Genomic DNA, 24777 nt, shown 5'->3' with positions numbered 1-24777 from the left:
TATGTGCAATATGGCTATATAAGACAGTATCTTTCCTTAGCAGCATTATGTATCCTTTTCCTTAACTTATTCAAACTTCGAACTCTCTTTTTTTAACTGCTTCACCCCCACCACCCCCCCACCCTACCCTCCCTGAAAGAAGAAGGACCCCTACTTGTCCCACTGTCCCTTCCTCTTCCTCTTGTTTCTTATTGGATGCCATCTTGCTGCATCCTGTTGCGTCCCCTGATTTATCTCACATCCGCTCACTATCAAGTCTTAAAGCCTTATAGCCACCGAGTCTCTTTTCCTTATACAACAGTGAGAGCATCCAAAAGATTTTGAGCTTCCAGTACCTCTGTGAAAATAAAAAAAAATCCTTTGGCTATTACTTTTAATTTAGACTGCTGCACAATCATTGCCTGTGCTCCCTTAGCTTTAAAAAAAATCAATCATTTTGACAAAATCCTTGCGTCTATGTGCAGAGGCTGCTGACATATCAGAAAAGATTTTAACGTTTTTGATTTCATCCTTGAAATTGCCATATTTAAGATTTGCTCTTTAATTCTGTAATCAGAAAAGTTTATTAGGATGGTCCGTGGGTATTTCGAATTTGCGGGTTTGTGTGCAGGTACCCTATGGGCTCTCGTAATTGTGAGATCTCCTTGTAATTCAGGTATTACTTTTTTCAGCGGAGATTCAGTCCATTTCACCATTCCCGTATTTTCCAAACCCTCCGATATTCCCACGAGGCGCAGGTTGGATCTCCTGTTATAATTCTCTAACTCTTGCAACTTCGATTCCATCTGACTCTTGTTCTTATTCAACACCTGGAGATCTTTTTGCATGGTGGTAATATTATCTTCCAAGACTGAGACACGAGCCTCCACCTCAGTGACCCTTCCTGGTAGATTGCCTAGACTTTCCTCCATCTTTGTTAACCTATTATGCAGCTGTGATATTTCAAATGCTTGCACGGTCCTCAAGTCTCATATTTCCTGCAAAATCGTCACAAGCATTTCTTGTATTGAGGTGTCTTGCTCAGATCTTTTATTACCCAGGGTTTCACTGATTCTTGAGTTGAGGAGTGTCTCCCTTTCTTTTTCCTTTTCTGACTCTAACTCTAATTCAGACGTAGCATCCAGATCGTCTGAAAGTGTCCCTTTCCCGACTTCCTTCTGGGATATCTCTTGCAATGTCTGCGGGTGTGTTTGAGCTACCTTGATCGATGGGTGACTGGTCATAGATGATTTCCCATATGTAGCCGTACTTGCTTCTACAGGGCCGGGCTCTGCCCCTGGGTGCAATTTCAGTATGGTCTGTGAGTTGGGGGCTCGGACATGGGCATTGACATGAGCAGGGGTGGATAGTATTTTCTGTCCATGCAGAGTCTGTAGACCTTTTTCTCCCTCCGCCCGTTGCTCCTCCTGGTTCTGTTGCGGTGTACTGGTAGGTTTTCCCCGTATCACAAGGGGCTTGCCGAATAGAGGGTACTGTTTCGCTTTTACCAAGCTGTCATTCTCTCTGCTGAGTACACCCCTTACTCCCTCTCCATCTCCCTCCCCCCTCCTTTTTCCCCCACAGCCAACATACTTAGATCAGCCGAAAGTTCAGATAGAGTCTCTTCTTCCTCATCCTCTTCCTCCAGGGTCTTGTCAAAATCATTCTGACCACGCTGCTTATTTTTCTCAGTTAATGCCAACACTTTAGCTTTTAAGTCCATTCTTTGCTGGGCATTTCTTTTCCCTCTCCTTGTACTTTTAGACGCTAAGTCTGGTGTTGATGGCGATAATTGACCAGATTTTAAAAAATCCTTTCCTGTCCCAGCCTTAGGCTGTTTATTACGCAATTTTGCTGCTGCCACCGACATCTTCCACCCCCTTCTTTTAGGGGCCTATGCATCAACGATGCCATTTGCGATTCCTTATTAGCGAAAAATAAGGAATCGCTAATAAGGAATAGCAAAAGGCTATGCATGTAGGAATCGCTATTCAAATAGCGATTCCTTAATATTCCTTATTACCGAATCGGTAATACCGAATCGGTAATAAGGAATACCTACCCATTCATTCCTATGGGCTTGGAGGCCCATAGGAATGAATGTAAAGCCAGTCTGTATTAGCGATTCGGTATTACCGAATCGCTAATAGCGGGAGCACTTTCAAGGGTGCCAGGGTGTCAAAAGGACACCCTGTTGCACCCCTGAAAATGATATGTGCACATATGTTGCACACACACATGCTCTAAGGGCATGTGTGTGCGCAACATGAAACTTTGAAAAATGCACAAAAGTGCATTTTTCAAAGTTTTTGCAAATTACCATGCAGTTCATCTTCATGGTAATTTGCTCCCCCTATTAGCGAAATCGCTAATTTTTTAACTTTGATGCATTGCATTTAAGGAATCTCACTTTGGGATTCCTTAAATGCAATCGCTATTTAAGGAATCGGTATTTAAGGAATCCCTATTTAAAGAATCGCTATTTAAGGATTCCTTAAATAGCGATTTCTGCTTTTGGGTTGATGCATTGGGATTGGGTATTTTTTACTTAATACCGGGAGCTATTACCGAATCGGTATTTTACCGACTGGATTTTGGGTTGATGCATGAGGCTGTTAGTCTTCTTTAGTCTTCCTTAGTCCCACTCTCTCCAAGTAGAGAGCACAAACGCAGGGCACTGTTCAGAAACTGAAAGCTAAATGAGACAGCCCTTGGAAAACCTTTAGAAGCCTCTACGTGCGTTATATTATAATGTCCCTCTGCTCAGAGTCCAAGAAAGACCATTTCAAGATTTCCTACAGGGGAGGGGGGGCTTAATACCATTTGTAGTAGTGTAGTAATGCTCTTTACCTCACCATACCACTTATAGGCACTCTGCAGCACAAGGCATCCACGCTGATCCAGGCAGTTCCCAGTCGAATCCAAAGGGTTTCAACGTGTCACAGCTGCCCATTTCCGTCCGTTTTCCGCCATTGACACCGACACCTTCACGCAGAAAACCGCCGACACACCGCGGCGGAGCGAATCAATGGATAAATAGGCAGGTGAATCGGCAAGCAGACGGGCGGGCAGGCGGGTGGAAAACGAAGAGCAGACGCTGCATTTTCTACCTCGAGAACACGCTCAGCTGCGGAGACAACAGCGGCCGTCAATCGGCAGTTCTCTCCATGGGCGGAGCAAACCAGGGGACGCTACGGCAACGTGCGTGTGGCACGTTCGCCGCATCTCCGGTTCGACGAAGTTTCGCCAATCTTCGTTCCGTTGCTCTTACATACTTGACAAAAGTAAGAAAACAGAGGAATTTGCTAAAACATCTCAGACTTAAAACCGGAGTTAGAAGAGTTGGAAACAACTAGCATTTTGGAAAATTTTGGGAAAGGGATTCATACCATTGGTAATTGGATCACAACAGCGGGCGGAGAAATTTTAAAAGCTATACTTATGCCAGCACTAATCATAGGGCTTTGTTTGTTATGTTTACTTTTTTTTATAGAAAGGCTGTAGATATTACTTACACAAGAGAAGAGAAAACGAAATGAATAAAAGATTTGATAAATATTTAGCTTTAAACTATGTCATGAATGATGATTACAGGAAATCATTGAAATTTCAAAGTCGAAAATGAAAGAGACAGGATTCAACTGACGATAAAAGTGCCATTTGAGCAGAACTCACATGTGAAATCATGATAGTGTGAGAGTTAAGATAACCATCAGATAGGACCTGATAAGATCCAAAAATTGAAGTGAAAATTATTGTGATTAAGTAGCTGAATGTACAATGATTCATGTAAAATTCAAAGCTGAAATGATACGTATTCAAAATGTGCTGATTTGCAATAGGCAGTCATAGTTATCTGTATAGGCCATAGAAAAACTAAGATGCAAGATTCCTTTAATTTAGAAATAAACCTAAAATTACTGAAATGTGCACAACGTGAACTAGATGCTTGACCTTAAATTGACATGCTTAGAAATGCTTGTCATAACTGCAGAATGTTCGGGTTTAACAAATGTATTATTTTTATAAGCAATATTTTATTTGTAAATGACAAGACCTTCCTATTTTCTCATGTATCATAATGCTTTAAAAGAATAGTTGTGCATTTTAAACAATATTTTTTGTTCGCATTTGCTGACGGCGGTGGGCAGTGCAGGGACCCCATTTTGGGCTCTATCTGGGACCACCACTAGATCCCTTCTTCAAAATGGCAGGCAAAATTACATAAATGGAGAAAGGACTAATCACTTCACACTGATACATGGAAAGAGACATAGGACTACACATCACTGCATACTACAAAAAGGAAGAAAGGACCAATCACTCCATACTGTTTATAGAAAGTGACATAGGACTACGTCCCAGAGAGGATCTATACTGGGAAAGAGTTATAGGACTACCCCATAGAATTGAGCTATCATCGGATAACAAGCGCCCATCTTTGACTGGCCTCAATGTCAATGGGCAAACCCCTAGCTGAACCAGAAATCATTTTACGGCACCCAAGTCCACAAGCACACAGATGAGATTATTACCTAGCCCCATCTCTACTACCCAGGCGAGTACTACTGCCATACCTACGGCTGCTTAGGCTTAACCCTAGTCTCCCCTATCTCCCTCCCCATCCCTCATGCCCCTCCAGCCTCCCCCCCTGCCCATTACCTCCCCTTTCCATCTTCTACAGCAATTAACCCAATTCCATCCCTGCCTTACATAAGATACGCCCCTTAGTTGGCCCAAACGGACGGCCGCTCATAATTCCCCCCCCAAACTCCACCTATTATCACACTTCTCACCCACTTTCCTCACCTCCTTACCCTTCCCTATAAGCATAGACTCCATTATGGAACCTGCAGGACAACATACCTATACTATTAAGTACCCCTTAACCTAACAAAAAAAGCAGCCAATGGCTCCAAACACAATCTGCTAAAATCAAACCCTGAGACCCCTATCTCGGACCCCTACTTCTCAACTAATAAAGGATATATAACTAATGACTTAATTTTTTACACAAAGAGAAGAGCCCAATGGAGAAAAGCCTTTTTCGCCCTGTTCTCAATCCCTTCCTCTAGGAAACAGCACACAGTCTCAAGCTCTCGATCATCCCCTCACCATTTTACAGACCTGCAGCCACAATCACCATTTATCATAATGGAATCATCCTCAGACAATCATCAGACAGCAACTTACTCTTATTTGACAATTTCTTTCTTCTCATCAAGGAAAAATTCATGAGACCCTATCCCCCTCCCCAGGCTCTCCCAATTCCAGAACGCCCCGAACTTCCCTTCTGAGCCCCTACAAGGCAGGCACCTCGTACGACCCAACGGTTATATTCACCCAGTCCAGCTCCAGCAGATACCCTTGGATACGATAACCACACCCCTAACCCCAACAGCACCCAGCCTACACCTAATACCTGAATAAGTAGCATTCTTCCCAATCTGACCCCAATTACCCTAACCCCTCCTCACATCTACTCGCTACATGCCTCTCCGCCTCTCTCCACTCCTCCCCTCTCCCTTTAACCATTCATGCAGGCTTCACTATGTCGACTCAGGCTATTTTAACCCCTCAAGCTACATCCCCGGTCCACCTACCCCTCCCCTACCCCCAGACCAAACAATAAACACACAACCCACACTGGACGAAATTTTACTTTCATTGCAACACGTCAAAGATGACTTCCAATTGCTACGGGACCTGATTCTTCACCCACCTAAGATTAGAAGGCATGATCAGGATTCTTGCACGAACGTCGATAGTTACCACTCCCCATACCCACACCAGATGCATTTACCATCCCCGAAGCATCTGCCCCCAAGATGGAGGACAGTTCCTTACCCCAATGCCACAACCCGACCTGTCCGATGGAAGGACCCTCTATCATACAATGATATACACTCCCTCCTCCGCTCTTATGATCTCCCCATCCCACCCAGAACACAGAGTGCTCGGACAACATATAAACATTCCATAATCCAAACCATCACCCCTAATCCACACAGAGCTCCAAAACATAACCCTAGAGGAATATCAAAAGACAATCTTATGCGAGTCCTCCTCACACAAGAACCTCTAGCTTCCATCAAGCCACATCTCAAATGTATTCTACTTAACTGTAGATCAGCCTCAAGACATGCGGCTGATATAGTGGACCTCATACTCACTCATGAACCCGACCTCTTAATTCTGACCGAAATCTGGTTAAATGATTCGTCTACGTCTATCCTAGATATTCTGGTCTCCCCCAAACCATGACATCACCAGACTAGACAGAACTGATAGACCAGGGGGCGGTATTGCCTGCATACATCAGAACAGTCTCTCAGTGAACCTACCACATTCACTGATATTATCCTCATGTGAATACCTCTGTATGGATATCACAAGCAACAACAAACCAGTCTGTTCATTGCATACATTCTACCACCCTCCAGGTGACAACCCCACTTTCGTCGAACAATTCATGGATATCGTGACTACAAATACTGAACAACAAAGCACCCAAATATTCCTCGGAGATCTCAATCCTCACTGGAATGACCTTAATGACCCTGCAGTTAATAGCCTCAAAGCATTCCTCACGGACCTCGACCTCACCCAAATCTGCAACAGCCCCACACATGACAAGGGCCCCATCCTAGACTTAGTAATTTCCAATGCTGACTCCATTCAACTGAAAACGATCCTCCCCTGTGATTGGTCCGACCGCCATTCCATCATGTTCTTCATAAATGAATCAGTAAAATTATATTCAGCCCAACTCACAAAACCCAAAATATGAAAATGGAACCTACAAAATGCCAGCACGGATTTACTTACATTCTCTAGTGTAAACCTCTTGCTTCCCCCTGAAGGCCTGTTCAAGCTCTGACAAACCACCACTTTACCTTTTTGACCACAGTAATAGACACAGTTGCTCAGCTACAACTGAAGAGGCTCTCCACAAAACATAACAAACCATGGTATGACGGCAGACTCAATAAGGACAGACGCTCCCTAAGATTAATTGAACGCCGATGGAGATCTTCACCATCCCCTGACCACCTTAAGCTGTTACCAGAAATTTCTACTATAGAAATATCAGGAGATCTAAAGCAAATATTTTCAGGAACCAATTAGACCAAGCCAAAAATCAACCCAAAAAACTATTTGAACTAGTCAAAGCACAACCTAATAGCATACCTTCCCCCCCCCACCCACATTGGTCCAAGCACACTACCCAGCTGCGAAAAATTTGCCTCCTTCACTGAGAAGACAGAAAACATATAGATGAACCTACTTAAGGCCTCAGTAATTCACACTGACACCCACAAGGGCACCCCACCTCCCTCTCTAGCATCCCCTAAATTATGCACACCAAACTTTGCCCTAAAAAATAATGCTGAATGGTCCTCCTTCAATACTTACACGGAAGATGCAATATTAAAAGCACTCACGTCATTAAACCCCTCTAACCACTTCACCTGCAAACTACATAAAAGAGTTCATACCGCTGCTACTGCCACTATGGACCAAGATTATCAATACCTCTCTGCTTCAAGGATTCATTCCAGAAAACCTTAAATCTGGGCAGGTGTCCCCAATCCTAAAGAAACCAACAGCAGACCACATGGACTTAAATAATTACCGCCCGATCTCTACCATCCCAACTCTGGCTAAACTCCTTGAAAAATGTGTACATATCCAGCTGGGAAACCACACCGACCATTTCAACCTGCTCAACCAATACCAATCCGGCTTTCGCGCAGGGCACAGTACTGAGTCGGCCATGACCCACATAGTAGATGATGCACTAAAAATCCTAGATAAAAACAAAGCCTGTCTGCTAAACCTGCTTGATCTATCTTCGGCATTCGACACCGTCAAACATGACAATCGTCTGGACCTTCTGAAATATAGAATGGGCTTATCAGGATCAGTTATAAATTGGTTCACCTCTTTCCTCCAAAATAGATCCCAAAGATTCACGGCCAATCAATCCTTATCCATGGCCGTCCCAGTCACATTAAGAGTACCGCAGGACTCATCCACCTCACCTACACTTTTCAACCTCTCCATGGAACCACTCACTGAAATTCTCAGCTCCTCAAACATCCACTATCACATGTACGCAGACGATACACAACTATACTTAAAGATCACTTAGCTGGAGGACATCAAATCTCTCAACTTAACTCTACAAAAAACACAGACTTGGCTGGCAGAAAACCACCTGAAACTAAACACCCTCAAGACTGAATTCCTCCTAATCACTCCACCCAACCAAACAACCAGCATTGAAGAATGACTTAAACAACTAATAGCATTCAACTGCCAACCACATATTATTGACTCGGCGAAATCGCCGGGATTAACACTTGACAGAAATCTAAACATGCAGAAACATATAAGTGCCGCAACAAAAGGAGCAAACATTCAGATGAACACTTTGAGAAAATTAAAACCCTTCCTTCCTGCAAGTGACTTCAAACTGGCAGTTCAAGCACTAGGAATCCCAAGACTAGACTATGGGAGTGCAACGCTTTGCGGTATTCCGAGATCGGCAACGGCCCCTCTTAGAGCCTCATTCAATTCAGTGGCCAGGCTCATCATGGGCTCAAAAAGAAATTGCCACTTTACCCCCGACCTCAGAGCTATTAACTGGCTACCATTCAAAGCAAGAATTCAAGAATAAATCACCTGCATGACTCACAAAGCCCTACATCACAATACTCCGAGGTACTTGGCCCTGAAACTGGTGCTCTCATGTGGCAACAGATCCTCCTGAAGTTCCAGCAATCTTCTACCGAAATCACAACGTTTTGCCCAAAAAAACATAAAAGTGTGCCTTCTCTGGAATCTCTCCTAGGATATGGAACGCACTGCCCCCTGAATCCAGACAGAATCCCTCTTCTACCTCTTTTATGAAAGAAGTAAAATCTCTACTCTTGAGGAAATTCCCATGAACCACATATCTAATTCCCACAACGGCTGTTTGTATAACAAGACTTAATTATGACATTCAGTGTTCTTTTGTTTCTTACTTCTACCCCTGTAAAGCGCTCGGATACCCGCAAAGGTCATGTTCGCGCTATATAAAACCTTTGAAATAAATAAATAAGTAAAAATATGCCATTCCTGACCCTACAGGTCTTTTTAGGGAGTTTGTTTTCAGATCGTGGTGCAGTGGAGAATGATGAATTTTGTTTTGGCAAGAATTCACCTTTATTCTCCAACTATGCTTTTTTTCTTTCTGTTAATTATCTTTTGGTTTTCTTGTGCACTTGAGAGGAGTTTGTATCTGAGACCCGACTGGGCTGCCCTATTTGGGGAATCCCAAAATTGAAGCGTCTTTTTGCCAGTGGATTCTTCAATAGAACCTTCTGTGAAAGCATATCCGAGATCTCCTCTTCCTCCTTTGTAGTTTGATCAGGAAAGTTTGTAGTGTTAAATGAATTACAGTTGAGAAAGTTTCAGCAGATGGTCTCTGTACTCCACTAAATTTTTTGTTAATCAATTTAGTGAATTTCATCTTAGTCCATAAAGTCTGCAAGGATTTTGTTCAAGCTGTCAAGGGTAGGGCAATGGGCACAAAATGTGTGGAAGATTAAACTGACCTAATTCTACAGTTTGACAAATTATTTCCTTCAAATTTGGTATTCATTCAACAAGTTCTTAGAGGTACTAAAAAAGCATTTTCACTGTTTGTACTTGTCTACATGAAGGTTGATGAAATCTAGGCCATTCAGGTATGAGGATGGTCCTTTTATTCTCGTTGAGCATGTTTATTATCAAAATTCTTGGCACTATTTCTGGAATTATGTTTTTAGAGGAACAAAATTAGTTGTCCATGTTTCCTCTGAGGAAGTACTGTGGTTGGATGTAATTCTCCCACCTGTGGTTTGCTTTGCTTTCTTTACCAAGGCTCACAGGAAGACCTTCTAATAGAAGAGTCAGATTATGTGATAACTGAGATCACAGAACTGCACTCCATCCCAGATTTCTGACATGTGTTTTGTAGGTCTGCAGCCCCGTAAGAGCAATCAAGCTCTTTGGCTTAAGGTTGAGGTACTCAACGGCCAGTCTAGATGAACATAAATCAATTGAGTAGCTGAAATGCAAGCTTGTGCCACACAAAAGAACTAGTTCTCATGAATGATAGATTCTGCCTTTTATGGCCTTTCCTATGGGTGTCATACCTAGTGCTTATTTTTTTAGGGTGTGTTCCATGGTAGTAGTTCTTTGGTAACACAATGGTTAGGATAGGAGATCAAAAGACACACGTCTGTTTTTTTTATTTTCAGTCTCCCGTTTATTGTACCAGAGGTGGCTTGAGAATTTCTATCTGGGAAACGACAGGAAAATACCCGCCCTCCGATAGGGGCCATGCGTTCGCCTGCAGGAAATCTGTTATATACACAACACGAAATACACAAGGCTATGACGGAACACTATACCCAGTTATATGATTATATCAGTCTAGAGGGCACTGTGCTGATCATGAATTGGAGGGGTTTCTAGGCTCCATACAGCTGCCAACAGCCTCAAGGGAACACCAAGCAATACTAAATGGTCAGCTCACATTAGAGGAGATTGAGGACGCCATTGGATCCATGGCCACCGGGAAAACACCTGGACCGGATGGCCTACCGGTGGAGTAGTTCAAAGCATACCATGTGTCACTCACACAAAGACTTCACGCCTTATACACTACTGCCTTAGAAAAGTGAGAGCTACCTCCCTCGATGCGCAATGCATATCTAGTGTCCCTATTGAAGCCAGACAAAGATCCCATGGCACTTGGTTCCTACAGAGCCTTGGCCCTACTTCATACCGACTATAAAATACTTGCCATAGTGTTAGCTGATAGACTAGCGCCGGTAGTCCCTACGCTGGTCCACGCCGACCAGAATGGCTTTGTGCCCGCACGGAGCACTTCCCTTAACTTGAGACATTTTTTTAGAGTGCCGACGGATGCTGTGCAGGAGTGGCCTAGGGCAGGATGTCTCATTCTAGACTTGGAGAAAGCCTTTGATTCCCTAGAATGGGACTACTTGTCTGCGACATTATTAAAATATGATCTGGGCCTGGGGTTCCTTCAGATGGTTAACCTACTGTACACAGGACCTACGGTTTGTGTGCGAATGGGACCATATATCTGACACTATTCCTGTGCGCAGGGGCACTAGGTAGGGGTGCCCTTTGCCTCCCTCCTTTTCGCGCTTGCAATAGAGCCACTGGCAGAGGTAATGCGCACCACACTGGGGACGTTATACCTCTGGGAGACACAGTACACCAGGTGTCGCTCTATGCGGATGATCTCTTAGTATATGTCAAAAATATTAAGAGGGTTCCTGACCAATTGGCGCACCTACTGCAGAATTTTGCCACAATCTCTGGGCTGCGGGTGAATGTTGAAAAATCCTGTATATGTGCATTCTGTGAAGGGGGCCGTGACCCAGACTTTACCTTTAATGGTAAAAAGGTGCAATGGAGAGAAGCCACTTTCCGCTACCTGGGTATCCGGATCTATCGCCAGCCGAGAGACCTATTTGATGGGAACGTGGGAAGAGGCCTGACGGCAATCCGGTCGCAAATGCGATTTTGGGGCACACTTCCGCTAGCAGTTACAGGCAGAGTGGCACTGGCCAAGATGGTAACCCTCCCCGGCTTTTATACTACTTTGCCAATTTGACTTTATACATCCCTGCGTCCTTTTTTGCCACACTAACTAAACTACTCAGAGATTTCATGTGGGGAAATGCAAGACACAGAATGGCGCTAACAAAACTATACTTACCTACAGACCAAGGGGGCCTTGCGGCGCCTTTCTTTGAACATTACTATTTAGCTGCTCAACTGCAATGGATAGCCCGCTGGCTCGCAGACAGGAATCACACAGACACGGCTACCATACAACCGCCCCACTCGCTGGCGCAAATTGCCAGGCTCTTCCACCCTGCCACTAGGTCGAGGACGCCAAAACCATTACTGCTTGCGGTGGCATATAAATGCTTCTGCAGATGCCTGTACATCACCAGAGGATTCATCCCCTATGCACCGGCGATACCGCTGGAGGGGGTCTCCTAGCAGGCTTACGGTGCTCATGGCACAATTGATCACGGAGTGGCTAGAGGGAGGTATCCATACACTAGGGGACCTATACCGCGATAGATCGCTAATACTGTACACGTCTCTGGTGGACGATGAGGGGTTTCCGACGGGGCAATTCCTTACACACCACATTCACTGATAACCACACTAACAGCCAGATGGGGGGACATGACTACTGAGCCACGTCCACACCTTACCATACAGTACCTACATGTCATGGGACGTTGCAGACATCTCATACTCTGGTTTGCCGCCTCCCTCAGAACCCATGCAGTGCTAAGCCTTGACCCCCTCTGTCGCAAGTTGGAGATAGACCTGGGGTGACGGCTGGTAGACAATGAATGGACACGGATACTGGAGAGTCCGATACACATACCCAGAAATATGCGGTTTAGGCAAATTCAATTGTACATCATCCACAGGGCCTGCCTCACACCTACCATGATCAATCGATATTTTACCCGCGCAGACGCGGCGTGCCCGAGATGTGCTGAACTAGGGGCTGACCTGATACACATGCTATGGAGCTGCCCCCAGATAGGTGCATACTGGAACGCAGTAGCTAGAATGTTACACACATGCAGAGGCCGCAAACTGCCTTTTGAATGGCCGGTATATCTACTCCACCAATTCAGGAGGACGTCTGCCACTAAAGTAGTATCTAGGTTCCTGGATTTGAGGATAGTGGTTGCTAAAAGGCTCCTAACTAAGCGGTGGAAAGCAGTGGATCTACCGCATGCACAGGCATGGCGTCACTCGTTGCTGGCATGGGCAAAGGCAGAAAGCATCGCCATCAGACGTGAGGAAACGTTATGACTGCGTCAAGACCCTATAGCAACATATTGGGATGCCCTCTTGCATGAGTTCCAGCAGACTGAGGAGGGGGGGCCTGAGGGACTGCCCGACTGAGATGTAGGCGAGCAGATAGCATAAATCACACGTACCACTAGAGGGTGCGCTGCGGTACTTCATGGGCACATACCTCAGGAGCTGCATCCTCCTGAGGCCTGAGCCGGGAGCGAGGCGGTATTGTTTGCCACAATTTTGCTTTTTTACACAGATCCTTTTAAAAAAATCTAGTTTTTACCTTGAACGCTAGTGCCTTTGTGGGGTGTCACTCCTTGTCTTCACGCTATCGTCACCCGGAAACAGCGCAGAAGCGTGGAGGCAGTGCTTGCGCTTTGCGCATACGCGCTGACGCTGTGGGCTGCTGAGGGGGTGTGTCAGGCAAAGGACCAATCACGTAGCACTTGGGGCATTTTTAAATCGCAGGCTGGCGCGAGCGCGCCGCTGGCGCGCCTGAGGCGCGCCTAAGGCAAGCCCGTCTGCGCCCGTCCGCGCTCGTGCCGCGCTCAGCGCCTGCCATACTGCTCGTTACCCCCCCAGGTGAGAAGGATTTGGTCTAGAGACCAACTGCTTGATCTGTCCAATTCAGACTGCGTAATGCCCACCTATTTTTCGCTAGATAGGCTGTCGATAGGAGGAGGAAGGTATTCTAAGTCGCAGTGTGGATCCTGCAAGTTTAATCTAAATAGTTTATCCCGGACGGAAACTAATGGCCCTGACACTCATGAAGAACTGCCGCGTGTTGATCCCCTATGCAATGCTAACTGTGAACAACAAATTAAGGCTGCTCTGATTAACTGCAGATCCCTCCCTAAACACGCCGCTGAAATCTGGCTGCTTCTAAAAACCTATGAGTGGGATTTGCTGTTTGTGACAGAAACATGGTTGAGAGAAAGCTCAAACCCGGACATCCGTCTAGCCATTCCCATGGGTTACAGAATGGTTACGGTTAACAGAGCAGATAATAGGCTTGGGGGAGGCCTTGCCATAATTCTAAGGGAGGACTGGGAAATTTCCCATAAGAAAATTGAAGACCTGGGGCCTATAGAGGCCATGTCCTTCCATATTAAATTCTCTAAATATCATTCGATGGCAGGGCTATTGATATACAGACCCCCAAACACTGCGGCCTCCTACTGGCCATTATTGTTTGACTGTATCGCAAACCTTTCTCTACGATACTCCAATCTCACTGTGCTAGGAGACTTGAATGTACATATGGACATGGCGAACTGTTCCTTAGCCACCCTATTAGGTGATGCTTTAAAAAGTTTAAATCTGGTGCAAAAAGTACAATCCCCCACTCATGCTGCTGGCCATATTTTGGACCTTATCTTTACCAATAACATGGTCATCAAAGTGGAAGAGCCTATACCTGTAACCTGGTCGGACCACATGTTGGTCACGTTCATGATGGGACTGAAGCGCTCTGATAATTACAATAGGCCCACTGTAGAAAACCGAAGAATCTGCAGGAAGGTTACTGTTGCTTCAATGAGTGATGAATTAGTTAATACTTCTCCGGTTCCCTCCGGGAATCCAACTTTTGATGCTTCCCTTTTTAACTCATGGATGACTGCAGCCCTTGACAAGATAGCCCCGATTAGACCTTGTAAAGTGCCTAGGAGTAGGCCTTCAGCACCTTGGTTTAACACAGAACTCCGGATGGAAAAAAGTCATTGTAAGAGGTTGGAGCGAATCTGGAGAAAGGACTATGAAGCATCAGCTAAAGAGATTTACAAGGCAGCGCTGAGGAAATTTCATACTTTGAAACGTAGGACCATGAGAGTCTTTATGGCAAAACAAATTGTGGAGGCAGACAACTCTCCAAGGGAGATCCTTAGGATAGTGGAGAGCTTCATGAAACCTCAGTCTCTAAAAAGTACGTCCCACTGTCTCTCACATTGTGTGAGGAACTGGCTTCGTTCTTCCACAATAAAATTATGACCATTTATTCGACTTTTCCTACTACGGATAAGCTGGACGTGGCGTTAGACGTCACTTCAGATAAATGGTCAGACTTTCGCCGGTTTGAGAAGGAAGCATCCTTGAAGGAACTAATGAAAGTCAAGTCCGGCTGCCCTTCTGACCCTTGCCCGCCAGAGTTCTTAAACTTCTAGCCCCTATAGTCAATAACACCTTGAATACTCTTTGGAACACCTCTCTGGAAACTGGAATTTTTCCAACTGACTGCAAGAAAGCCTTTGTTCGACCTATCCTCAAAAAAGAGGATGCGGACCCGGCAGAGTTGAAAAACTTCAGACCAATCTCTCTGCTGCCGGCCCCAGCAAAAATTTTGGAAAAAGAGGTCCAGAGGCAGCTCTCAGACTTTCTTGAATCCAATAACCACCTTCATGACTCCCAGTCAGGCTTTAGGGCAGGGTACAGCACTGAGACGGCTCTTCTAGAGGTGGCAGAGTCAATACGTGAAACGATGGATACTGGAAACTGCGCAATGCTCGTGCTGTTAGATCTCTCGGCGGCATTTGACACGGTCTCCCATAAGATCCTTCTGAACAGGCTTCACCTATTAGGAGTTACAGGGACCGTGCTACGCTGGTTTCAGTCGTTTCTGGAAGACAGATCACAGCAGGTCTTTCTACATCCCCATGTCTCCAGTTCCAGGGCGATGTCACAAGGGGTCCCACAGGGCTCGGCACTTAGCCCGTCACTTTTCAATGTGTATCTTGCCCCTCTAGCATCTATTGTTGAAAAAACGGGTGTCCGTGTCGTCTCGTACGCAGACGACACACAACTTATTTTCTCCTTTAAAGAACAAAGCAAGAATGCCTTCACGAATTTCAGGCAGTGTCTTCTGAATATTTCCTCCTGGATGACAGATAACTGCCTGAAACTTAATACCGACAAAACTGAGATTCTATTCTTTAATCAGCCCCTCCCGCCTCAAACCGAGCTTTGGTGGCCAGTAGAACTAAATCCACCCCCAATTCCGGTCAACTCGGCTAGGAATCTGGGTTTTAGGTTTGACACCCAACTGACAGGCAAGGCCCAAATATCGCACATCTCCTCTCAGTGTTTCTGGAAACTGAAGGCATTGCGTAGATGTCTTCACTTCCTTCCTATGAATTGCAGGAAGATGGTGGTCTATGCTCTTATCACCTCTCAGCTTGACTACGCCAACAGCCTCTTCATTGGTCACCCTGACTATCTTATGAGGAGACTTCAACGGATTCAAAATGCAGCAGCCAGGCTCATTAGAAATGTGCCCCTACGTTATCACATCACCCCCATCTGCAAAGTGTACACGGGCTCCCTGTGAGGAAGAGAGTTATGTTCAAAGTTCTGGTTTTAGCTCACAAAGCTTTAAGAGGGGTGGGTCCTCTCTATTTGAAGAGAAGGCTCCAGAAATACCAGAACGCCAGAACACTCAGATCCAACAATCTTGACCTCCTGGTCACTCCGCGCTTCAAAAAAGCAAGGACGGGGTGCGTGCTTTTTCCGTGAGAACTGCGACCCTGTGGAATACAATGCCCAATGACCTTCGGCAGATAAGGGCGGAACTGCCTTTTAGGAAGGCCCTTAAAACTTGGCTGTTTGGCCTTCCTTAGTGACAACTTCGTCCTTTAGTCTTTCTCTCTGACCCCTCTCATTGCATGGATGCTAGCGCCGGGACACCTCCGTTGGAGGTAGCTGTCGCGCTCTATAAATGCTAATAATAATAATAATACGTGCCAATTAAACGTATGCGCAAGTGTGGACACCACAAACGGAAGACACTAAGTAATGCACTAACAAGGAAGTGCAATGTAAGCATGTGCAAGGACAGGGGGAAGAGATAATATGGGCAGGTCACTGTTATTGTTTATTTGTTGTTGTTTCATCTGTTCATAGACCCAATATGACAGAGCTGGAAGAACTCTTGCAGAGCACCACAATTGTTCCATTTCCACTTGATTGTATCTATCTGCAGCGCTGCATAAGGTGCAATGATGGCTAGAAGATAGATGATGTAAATGTTTTTTCAATGGAGAAACTGTTAAGATACACTAGACATGCATGCTACAAAATGTATAATTGATACCAAGCTTTGTATCGCATTGATGGACAGCAGATATACATGCATTATTCCATATGTCTTTATTGTCAGTAGAGGCATTGTATACAACTGTTGCCTTTCATAAAATCAATAAAACAGATTTAAACAAAAAAAAGAAAAAGAGGAGCGAGGAGAACTGAAGGAGAGCACAAAGACGGGGTAATCAGAAAGCAGTGGAGGAGAGCACATTGAGGAGGTGGTAGAGAAGAGCACTGGAGTAGACCACTGTCAGGCAGTGGGGTTACTGGAGAAGAACATGAAGAGGAAGAGCAGCAAGAAAAACTGGAGAAGAGCACTGCAAGAAAGCAGTGGAAGAGAGCACTAAAGAGCATCAAAAGACACCTCTGGTGAAGAGCATGATGAGTAGACATTGCAAAGCACTGGAGGACAGCATGAATAGGAGGGGGGGGTGACCGCTGGAGGAGAGCACTGGAAAACAGCACTAGAGGAGACCTCCGAAGAAGACCTCTGAAGAAGAGCGTAAGGAGGAGGGGGAAGCGGATAGCAGTGTAGGAGGTCGCGAAGAGGAGGGGCCGGCGAGGCGTACTGGAGGAGAGCATATAGAGGCTGGGTGTAAAAGAAGTGGTCAGACCAGTCCACAGGATGAGGCCATAAAGAAGCACGGGCAACAGAGAGCAGAGGGGAAGAGCAAGAACAGAGAGCACTGGAATGAAACAGCACAGAACACTGAGAAGAGGGAGGAGTGGGGAGCACCGGAATTGAGTAACAATGATTTTGTTATAAATAATTAATATAGAAAATGTTTTAGTTTGGAAATTGTGAGACTGTTATTTTAAATTTTACTATAGCCTGTGAAAGGGTAGTGATCTTCAGGGTCTAAATCACACCCACTATTTTCACTCTGTTAGACATTTACATCCTTTTTATTGCCAAACCTGCATATCTTACTGTTAGAATTGGGATTTTTGGTCGGCTAGGGCATGTGCCAAAGTCAGGCAGAAACCACCACTCTAGTCAGGATAAGGGAGTTACACTCCTAAAATAACCCCTGCTCACCCCCTTGTTCGCTTGGCACGAGCAGTCAGGCTTATCTTAGAGGCTTTGTGTAAAGCATTTGCACATAACAAACACTAATATAGTGTAAGCACTATAAAAGGACACCACACCAGTTTAGAAAAATATCCAATATTTGTATATACTTAAGACATGACCAAAAACGATAAAAATCCACAATACAGTACTTGAAAATCTTCTGTTATCAAAAAAAGCTTGAAAAACAGTTCCTTGATGTTTATAGCTCCGTCCGGGGCTATCACGGCATCGTGAGCAAACAAATCCAAACTGTTATGGCTGACCACTGTGTCGCGGGCAAGCTATGGTGTTGGGACGACCCGCAAACAGTACCTTTTAGAAATGTAGGGCGTTGGCGACCTCTCATTGAGCAGCACGGCGTCCGCAGGCGTCAGTTTCATAGGTCGGTGCAGGAGTCATCGGGGCCCTCGAAGTCAAACGCGTTGCAGGTCGAACTCCTCTCTGTTGAAGTCAGGAGCGCTGGCGTCGGCAGGCAATGGGTGCTACGGTGTGAAGTGCAGCGGTATGGTGTGCGGTGCCCTCAGGTTGCGGTGCGAGCAGCGGCTCGGTGGCGGTGTCAGATGGCGTCATCGTTGAGACTAGGGTCGCGGCACGAGGTGAATGCAGTGCTCGTCGCTGTGCAAGCAGCGGCGGCGTCGTTGCTGAAGTGCTGTCGTTGGCTGACGAACTGAAGTCGATGGCGCCAGCGTTGGTAGGCCAAGGCTGCGGTGCGGTATGAGGGCGGTGCGTCGTGTAACTTTACGAGCGGTGCCCTCAAACCACGGCGCAAGCAGCGGCATTGTCAGGGATACAAAGGCGGCAGCGTGAAGCGAGGCAGTGCTGAGTGTAGTGCCCACAGGTCGCGGTGCGAGCAGCGGCTCGGTGGCGGCGTCAGCAGGTGGCGTCGGTGAGACCAGGGTCGAGGTGCGGCATTGCGGCGGTGCCCTCTGTAGTGCCTTCAGGACACGGAGTTGGCAGTGGCATCGTAGACGGCATCTGGTTGCTTTTTCTTCTGTTGCAGCACAAAACACAGTCCCCAGTGCTGAGGGCAGAAGAGCTTTAAGTCTTTGCTGTTCCTGAGACTTCTTGAACAGCGGGCAAGCTCTACTTCAAGCCCTTGGAGAAACTCACAAAAGTAGATTGTAGAAAGTTCAGTTCAGTCCTTTCACTGCCCAAGACAAAAGCAGCCACTGCAGGCCAACACAGCAAAGCACACAGCAAAGTGGTAGTTCCTCCTCACAGCTTCTCCGGCTCTTCTTCTACGCAGTCTTCTTGGTCCAAAAGAGTTCTAAAGTTCAGGGGTCTGGACCCCAATATTTATATCCCAAAATCCTTTGATCTTTTAGGCAGAGAGGGACTGTCTTCTCTTGTGTGATTTCCTGGCAGTTCGGGCTGGACTGTTCCCATGAGGCACAGGGTCAAGACTGATTTGCATATGGTTGGGTTCAAACTGGAACGGCATGGTGAGCAAAAAAACGATGGATTTAGGCCCAGATCTCTGTACCTGGGTGAATGTATGACATTGTTCTGCATTCTGTCCATCAATTGTTGTTTTTGCATTTGTCACCCTGAGTGGGAAGGGTATGCCCAGACGTGGGTCCCTTGCTCTCCATGCCACTGGAAATCAAGCAAGCCAGGCTGAAGGCGGCTGAAATGCCAGAAACCGGTCCTATGAAGCTTGTTTCCAGTCCAGGGAGGACCTGGCTTGGCAGTTCGGGCTGGACTGTTCCCATGAGGCACAGGGTCAAGACTGATTTCCATATGGCTGGGTTCAAACTGGAACGGCATGGTGAGCAAAAAAACGATGGATTTAGGCCCAGATCTCTGTACTGGGGTGAATGTATGACATTGTTCTGCATTCTGTCCATCAATTGTTGTTTTTGCATTTGTCACCCTGAGTGGGAAGGGTATGCCCAGACGTGGGTCCCTTGCTCTCCATGCCACTGGAAATCAAGCAAGCCTGGCTGAAGACGGCTGAAATGCCAGAAACCGGTCGTAGGAAGCTTGTTTCCAGTCCAGGGAGGACCTGGCTTGGCAGTTCGGGCTGGACTGTTCCCATGAGGCACAGGGTCAAGACTGATTTGCATATGGCTGGGTTCAAACTGGAACGGCATGGTGAGCAAAAAAACGATGGATTTAGGCCCAGATCTCTGTACTGGGGTGAATGTATGACATTGTTCTGCATTCTGTCCATCAATTGTTGTTTTTGCATTTGTCACCCTGAGTGGGAAGGGTATGCCCAGACGTGGGTCCCTTGCTCTCCATGCCACAGGGAAATCAAGCAAGCCTGGCTGAAGACGGCTGAAATGCCAGAAACCGGTCCTAGGAAGCTTGTTTCCAGTCCAGGGAGGACCTGGCTTGGCAGTTCGGGCTGGACTGTTCCCATGAGGCACAGGGTCAAGACTGATTTGCATATGGCTGGGTTCAAACTGGAACGGCATGGTCAGCAAAAAAACGATGGATTTAGGCCCAGATCTCTGTACTGGGGTGAATGTATGACATTGTTCTGCATTCTGTCCATCAATTGTTGTTTTTGCATTTTCTTACTTAAATCATTGGTGCCTTCTGCCTGTCTCTGGAATACACGTGTGGACTGGGCAGCCACGACCTGTGCAGGTAAGAGCGGTTGGGCCGGGTGGGGTGGGATTCGAAGGACGATGACAAGGGAAAATGAATTATTTATTTAATTTCCCCTCATCATTGTCCATTGAAATCCCCCCACACCACCCCACCCCTCTTACCTGCACGGACCGCAGCTGGGGCTGGGTGACCGCTGGCTTCCTGCATTCCATCTAGACAGCCACAAACAGATGAAAGGTAGGTGTGACTGCCTAGTCATCTGCATGTTGATGGGGCTGCCTGAGAAGGAGGGGAGGGAGGAGCTGACAGTTTGCACTTGTATTGCATACCCTCCTGAAGTGAGTCTGGAGCCCGGGAAGGGCAGGGTCTTGAACAATACAAAGACCTTTCTTTGAAGTCGCCCTACTTCAAAGGTTCAAATGGGTATGAGTAGTGGACCTCAGACCCTACTAACTCAGATCCCTGCTAGAACTAAGGACAGTCTGACAGGAAGAAGAGCTGCTGTGCCTTAGGAGCTACTGCCACTTTGCTAACTGCTTTGCTGTGTTGGCCTGCTGTGCTGTAGGAGGGACTGCCATTTTGCTTCTTGCTCTGCTGTGTTGGCCTGCTGCTTCTTGCCTGAAAGTGAGAAGGACTGGTCATATTCTCTATATCCTAAGAACGTAAGTATCTCCAAGTGCTTGTTGACTTGCCTCCTGTTGCTGAAGTCTCGAGGTTATCAAAGACTTCACCCTTCATCTTCGTCCCAGCATCCGATCTCTACTTGCTGTAATTCTTGCTCTGTCAAATGGTGCCTATGCCGTCCAGGGCTCTTGGATGTGAGTTTTACATGTTATTGACATGTACTTTTTGAATTTTTATCGTTCTGGTCCTGTTTCTTTCAGAATAAAATAATCTAGTTTTCTAAGCTGGTGTAGAGTCTTTTTGTGGTATTTTCACTGTGTTACTGTGTACATTATATACATTGCCTCTTTAGATTAGTCTGACTGCTCTGTGTCAAGCTACCAGAGGGTGAGCCAGGTGATCATTTAGTGTGTACCTCACTTACACTGACTCCGATTGTGGTTCCTGCTTGGACCAGGTGTATACTCTGCCAACCAGAAACGCGATTTCTAACAGGGGACATGTGGCAAATTCAAACAGGTCGAAGAAGGTAGCACAGTTTGTGCCTCATGGCACACTAATCACTCTTTATGGCCCTCCCTTTCCAATGACCCCAATCTCAGGCAAATACAGGAAATAAGAGACCCAAGTTTGAGAAACAGCAATAATAGGATTAGCACAGGCTCAGAAATGCAGGACTTTGGTCTGCCAGTAGAGAAGAGACACCTCTCCTGCAGCATCTCTCAAGTAGCCCATTTTGAAAGTGCAGAGAGTCCTGGCTATTGCTGTGATAATTGCTATGGTGCATATTATCAAGACAGGCAATAAAATTATCGCCGCTTTAGCGGCAGAAAACTGCTGCTAAAATGGCGATAATGGGCTTGATAATATGCTCTATGGAATTCCTATTCAAACTCAGGTTAGATGTCCTTCACATCTAACATGGGCTTCAATTGGAATTCTATAGAGCATATTATCAAGCTCATTATCGCTGTTTTAGCTGCAGTTTTCTGCCGCTAAAGCGGCAATAATCTTATCACTTGTCTTGATAATATGCCCCTTAGTTTGCTCAGACTGTCCTACATATTCAAGATCCTTGTCAGTTAGTCTCACAAGCTCCTGAGTCTGGACAGGGCACTGTGCATATTACCAAGAGTGCGGATACTGGTCTAATGCTGTCGGCCTATGATGAGATGTGAAGGACAGACAGGGCGAATCCCCATGGAGAGCTCTGTGACTGGGCCAAGACAGCAGTGTAACGCGAAGAACCCTCTGTGCCCTGCGGTGACTGACGCGTTCTTTTCAGGTTCATAGCACATTTTTAGGTCTTGTCTGACCCAGCGCCTGCGCTGGTCTGGCGAGACATTTTGTGAGGGCTCCAAAAAGTGCTACCAGGCCAGCCTAGAGCTACAGTGCAGGTGTGCGGGCACACGCATCGCGCTTTACCGCGATTACTTTCACTTTCTCGGCCGCACAGCCGCTTTGATGTTTGATCGCGATCACTTTCGCGGCCCCACGGCCGCTTTGATGTTCTCCGTGAGGCTTCAATAGATTGCAGCAGTTAAAACAAGCATTGGCATAGCCAATAGGTCTCGCTTTTGGGACCTTATAAGTGTTTAGTTATGCAACTGTTGCATGGCTAAACACTTATAAGGTCCCAAAGGCAAGACCTATTGGCTATGCCAATTCTTGTTTAATATTTTAAATCTGAGCCAACACAAAGAGGCTTCTGCCAGTGCTGTGGTGTCTAAGTGCATGTTGCAGTCTGAAATGCAAGCCTTTCCAAAGCAGGGGCCTACTTCCCATGACGTACCACAGCATGTTCCCAAGTGTGACAGTTCTCCTTTGTTGTGTTCCTATAGATTTCCTAGCTCTGTCCCAAGTGTGACAGTTCTCCTTTGTTGTGTTCCTATAGATTTCCTAGCTCTGTCTTCAGTCTTATCACCAAGGAGCATATTCTTTTTAGTATGTTCCTTCACACAGTAAGAGCAGAGCGCAGCTTCTGAATTACTCCTCTTTCTAGCGCCAGTATCGTAGAGAAAACACTTGAAAAATTGAACAATGCTGTCATCTAGTGGCAAAAGTTCAGTTTGCACTGGGAAGGCAGATTTCGGTCCAGGTCTGTCTGTGTTCTCCCGGATGAAATGTGTCTGATGACTGCAGGAATAGTCATTGGTGGGTAGCGGGGCGGGGGCGGGGTTTGGGAATCTCAAAAGAGAGGACGCTTAGCTTTGACCTCTCCTTTGTCATTGAAGTGTTTGGAGAGTACAAAAGATCTGGCATAGGTTATGGCAGATGATCAAAGTAAAAACGTTATAAATGCTCTCCTAGTGTTAGAGGAAGTAGAAGGTAGAGCAGATTGATTTAGGCCTGTTGTTCTGGACCAAGCTGAGATCCCCAGGTAGGAGGCTTTTGAGGTGGCAGTACCTGTAGTGAAAATAGGAAGACCAACTACCATGGGTGCGAAATTCAGGACAGTGAGTGTAAAAATGCAGGACAAAGGGTCAGAATTCAGGAAAGAAATTCAAGGCATCAGAGGAGGTTGCGCAATAGTATATAAGTACATAGACAATCAACATAAGTGCAAGCCAAAATACGTTTATATTAGGTTAAAATGTAGTACAGCACACCGAGCAAAATCTGACCACTAATGTAAGTGACAGTTAGAGAATTTTGCCCCCTTAATATGATTGCTAGTATATGGACTCACAGACAGGAGCAATATTAGTTTTAATGCTGTTTTTTGAATTTGTACTTTTTCTCTGAATTAACATTTCAGAAGTTCTTTGTTCCTAAGAAAAAACTGATAGAAGTCTGCTCACAAATGTTTCATGTTCACCTGGATCTGCAATTCTGCCTTAACAAGGTGAGCATCACACCTATTTCTTGTGTCAGTCCGGTTGAACTTCAATTGAAAAAAAAAAATCTCAGTAGGTGCATTGCTCCCTGTCAAGCTAAGTTTAAATGACATGATTTTTCTAATGTTGGAACATTGCAAGGCAACTTTGACAAAACATTCAGCCATTTCTGCACACATGGCAAGTTGGTGCTTGCCATAGCTTCTAAAGCAGGAACAATGATACTGTATTTGTTAAATAAGTATTGCAGTTCCAGATGACGGATCAAGTTAACCGCATCAGCAGCTTTGCAGAGCTGCTGAAAAGTGAGAGTTTCTCTTGAGCAGTATGGTTCTAATGCAGACAGATACTGGCTCTCTAAAAAAATTATTTGCTTTTTCAAATACTTTAAGGAGCGCCCCAAAAATTTCAAGAAATCACTCTGGGTGCATGCTCTCAACTCTGAATCATGGGAAATGAAATAATTGGGCACTTGGAAACCAAAGAACTGATTTTCCACTCTGTCCTTTAAGTTGCTGCGGCTGTGGCAAAGAGTCTGCCTGTGAGGTAGATGTTGCCTCCAAATATGCTTCAAAATCCAATGTGAATGTAGCCTCTACAGCACCTTCGCCTGACTCGTAATCAGACATTGTGTTCACAACATGTATTTTCCGATTCATTAATAATAGTTCATCCAACTAGTTGCTATAGCTCTCTTTAAAAATAGAGCTGCGTTTTTAA

Source organism: Triturus cristatus, chromosome 4_1, assembly GCF_964204655.1.
Source record: "Triturus cristatus chromosome 4_1, aTriCri1.1, whole genome shotgun sequence".
NCBI lineage: Eukaryota > Metazoa > Chordata > Amphibia > Caudata > Salamandridae > Triturus > Triturus cristatus.
The sequence above is the reverse complement of the archived record's forward strand: the minus strand, read 5'-3'. Positions refer to the sequence as shown.